Consider the following 4,816-nt stretch of genomic DNA (forward strand, 5'->3'; position numbering starts at 1 on the left):
TGGTTCTTATGTTTTTGTATGACTAAGTTTCAAAAGTTGCATAAAAGTTTTGTTTTCAAAAGAGTTTTGTTTTTAAATGATCCTGTAACTACGAACGATCGTAACTTTCACCGAAGGGCTCGGATTGCTTCGATATGTTCGTAGGAAGTCCTAAAGTGAATAAGGTCCGTAACTTTCCGAGGCGGACTCGGATTGGTTTGACGTATGACTATAATCCCTATGGTTCTTCTATATGTTTATGATGCTTGATATGTTTCCGAGTAACGTCCGAAAGATATTTGATATAACTATTGTCCCGATTTTCAAATGACGACTCGCTTTGATTACTTCATTGAGTCTTTGATAATGTTTTATGTGCATATGGTTTCTCACTACTCTGCTCCTGCCAGCCTCTATATGTCTTTCACTGCGTCCCGGACGGGGCATGTATTCGTGCAATTCCTTTGCATTGTTCACCGCGTCCCTCGCTAGAGGTCGGGGCACGTTATATATATATATATATATATATATATATATATATATATATATATATATATATATATATATATATATGGGGGAGGTGGCCATGATGGCATATGATTATTCCTTTTACCGCGTCCCTCTCTGCAGGGGCGGGGCACGTTACATGTTCGTACATATGATGATTATATTACATGTTACGCTATATGTTTATATATGATTATAAGACTTTGTAATATGATATATGTTTTCAAAGGCAAGTCTTATGATTTTCTTTACTCTTTACTTCGATATGATCCCGCTTACCCATTTTTATGCTTTACATACTCGGTACGTATAAATGCAGACCCCCTCTTCGGGGGCTGCGTTTCGTATGCCGCAGCAGGTACGCGAGATGAGGTCGAAGATATTAGTAGAAGATGTTCCGGCGGGGATTGGCGAGCTCCATCTTCTCCAGTGGCCGAGAGTCGGCGTGTTATGTTATGGTATCATGTCCCCGTGTTAGAGACTTTACGGACGCAGTTATGTGTATAGTATGTCGGTTTGTAGCGGCTCCCGTAGGCCGATGTATTATTACGCATTATTTTACGGATTTTACGCGATTACGGACTTTGTTTGATTTGAAAAAGTATGAAAAGCATATTTGATTTTCGAAAACCTTTCATTATGTGTATTTATGCTACGATTTAAGGGCCCGGTATGATTAGGAGTGTTACGAGAGTCGGCGGGTTCGCTCGGCCCTACGTAAGGGTCGGTGCCCATCACACCCTATCGGATTAAGGGTGTGACGGTGCAGGTACGACTATGAGCGTACGTATGTATAGTAAGTGTATGTGAATGCATATGTATGTATGTTGTGTATGGATGTGTATGAAATGTTTTCCTGTAGATGAGTAGTTTACATGACAGAGATCTTAAGAAGAGTACGAGGTATAATTACTTACTTTATCTTATGTCACGACCCGAGTTACGGGCCATGAGGGGCATCCAGGGCTAACCACCGAACACCGCTCATTCTGTTACTTATCTACTCTCATCCATAATATACTCATAATCATAGAAAACTATCATCATTTGAAACACATTTACTTTTATAAACATAAGCCCTCCCGGCTATCAAATAATATATATACATACATACATACGAAGTATTTATGGGACCATACTACCCACACCGCGTATCTACGAGCCTTCCCCGAGTACTAGACATATGGACGGGGACAGACCCCGTCGTGCCTAATCATGAATATATACATATATGTACCAAAAGAATAATCAATGGCACCTCCCGAGTAAAACGGAGTGCTCTCAAATCAGCCTACTAGCTCTTATGCAGATCGGCACCGCCACCGCTGCTGGGCATGAACACGGCACTAAAAAAGCGCGTCGGTACGAATCGCACGAATATGTACCGAGTATATAAGGCATAAACGAAGAATAAGACATCAAATGAAGAGCAATACGCGATCGATCGAATCATAAAGGATAATAGCCTGCTCGCTTACTTTATTTTCATACCACGATATCATATATGTACAAATTATAAGTCGCCCACCACATAGGTACGATGTGATAATCAATAACATTAGTATTAGCATTAGCACGCGTCGGGCCCCCGCGTCCGGGGTACCATCTCATGTCGCCCGCTGGTGGTGTCGCCGTGCCGTACCGGCCACGTATGTATAGCTTCCCGCCTTAGCGGTGACTGCCCGGCCATATAGGCGCGGTGTAATATCATCATGTGCTCATCATAGTATGCTCATTATAATATAATTATCATAATGCATGCATAGAGACTCATAGATAATCATACTCTATCGGGGTGACATAAGGTCGTGGACCCCCGATTTCATTATGGAGCATTCATAAGCATCCTGCCTCACCTTGAAGGAACTAGCATAAGGTGAGTGTATATAATGATCAACATCGATAGATTATAAATAGTATCATTAGCTTTTAAGGAATATCATATCATGGACTTTAGAATCTTTAGACTTAAGCTTATCATCGTCATTATCATACTCATTGTGTATCTCTTGTCTCATATAGCTATTCATGAACGAGGACTCGTAGTTTTCTTGAAGATAGAAAATTCATGAAGAAGGAGGAAATTCATGCCATAAGATTCATGCCTTAGAAAGAAAGGACTAGCCTCACATACCTTTGTCGTTTATCTATTCTATCGCTTGCTCGTTCTCCTTTAATGCGCTCGTCTACACCTTGAGGAATTCGTATCGACATTAGCTATACAATTATAAGAACAGACTTACTAAGGCCGTAGAAAATTGGGCAGCATTTCCTTTGTTTATACTACTTTCCTCCATATTCCATATCAACTCCCAACATTCATAACGACAATCACAATATCATAAACAATAAGCATCATCTAATTACATTGCCCACAATTCATAATTCCTACGATCCTCCATAACCATGACCAAAGTCCATTATCGCGTTCTTTCTACAATACTCATTCCATATTCTAAATGTCATTTATAACGTATTTATAATCTCAACATATCCATTTTCATGATTCAACCCAACTACTACTCAATAATAACACTATTCACACATTTATGACCCATTTTCTATACTCGCTCTACAATCCAGTGTTTCAACCTACCAATACTTCAAACAACATGGAAAGTTCATGAAACTCACCTTAGATGATGGAGGAATAAGCCTTGAATGGTGATACACCCTTTGCACCAAAACCGTATTTCATCTCTCTTGGGATTTCTTGATTTGAATGGGTTTCACACTCTTGATTCTTGTTGGTTTGATGAAGTTGATCATCGATTTCCTTTGAATTCTTGTGGTTGAAGTGTATGGAGTGTTCTAGAGGAGTCTTGAAGTGTAGAGAGTGGAAGTGAAATGAAAATGAAATGAGAAAGAGGAGTCCGTATATAAATTAAGTTAGTTCGCCCGGAATATACGGACCAACATACGGTCCGTATAATTTCCACTGACCGTATGTTTGGACCGTATATTTGGTCCAGTGGAACATGTCTTTCTGGGGTGGATCTACGGTTGGATATACGGTCCATACATTTTATACGCTTGTACGTTCGGCCGCAGTTTACCCGGTTCCGAGAATTGTTCTCGGAGACTCGTTTGATCTCCGATCCTTATGGAACCTTCTTAATACTTGTTCAACACTTCATTACCATTCTAAGGGATGTTATAACTCTTTCTCAAAGTATCATTAGAACGTTGTTAACTCAATACTCAAAATTCTTATCCGATACACTCAACTTATAACTCTCTTTCCTTAACAACTTTCTTTCCTTAACTCGAATGTCTTTGGAAATCTTAATTAGAGCCATCAAATACTATTTCTTACTTGTCCAAACCTCGTATACATCATACCCCTCGTTAGTCTATTCACTGTACGCTAAGGGGGAAATTTCCGAGGTGTAACATCTTATGTTATCTTCATTCTGATATCATACTACTATTCATGCCCACATACACAAGACATTGCTCGTACTAACGTCCTTCTTGTGATGTTTCGTGTTCATGCCCGCGGTGTAGATAGACAAGACGAGGATCTTTCATCGTAGTCGCCTTCGGAATACTGGTCTCGAGTGGTGGCTCCAATTTTTAAGTGGAGCATTGCCGAGCCTGAGTCTATATATATATATATATATAGATATAGTGTTAAGGGTACGTTGGGGGCCCTGTCCCAACTTGTATACCTCAGTCATGTTTATAGAGGCTTTGCAGATAGTTCTGTGTCTGACTTGGTCATAGTGTGACGATGGTAATATCGACGTCATGGGTCCATTGTACATATACTTGTGCATGATATAATGTTCGCTACTAGCCCTTAGACTTATTTTACCATTCGAGATATGAAGGACGAGAGTTATAAGTTGGTTAGTCGGTTCTCGCAAGGCGGGTGCCAATCACGCCTTGCCAAGGGTGGGGTGTGACATTTGGTAGGGAATCGGGGGGACTCGGTGAGTCTTAATCTTTCGCATTTCATCCGCAAACGTATGGACAATCGGAAGCGTACTATACGCACACTTGAGGATACATGCTCGACTTGTGTACTTGACTTTCAAGGCGGTTAAGGATGATCATTTGCCTCTTATTGAGTTCGCGTACAATAACGGTTATCATTCCGGTATTCGGATAGCTCCTTATGAGGCCTTATATGGCGGAGAGACGGATCGCCCATAGGATGGTTCGATGTCGGGGAAAATCGGTTAGTAGGCCGTACTTAATTCGATAGCCGGCTGATAAGGTGAAGGTGATTAGAGAGAGGCACTAACGGATCGAGTCGACAAAAATCCCAGCGGGTAATCGGCGAAGTAAGAAAAGGTTTTTGAAGGCGGCCCGGGGGTTCCCGAAA

This window comes from Lycium ferocissimum, chromosome 8 (assembly GCF_029784015.1).
Source record: "Lycium ferocissimum isolate CSIRO_LF1 chromosome 8, AGI_CSIRO_Lferr_CH_V1, whole genome shotgun sequence".
NCBI classification, from domain to species: Eukaryota; Viridiplantae; Streptophyta; class Magnoliopsida; order Solanales; family Solanaceae; genus Lycium; species Lycium ferocissimum.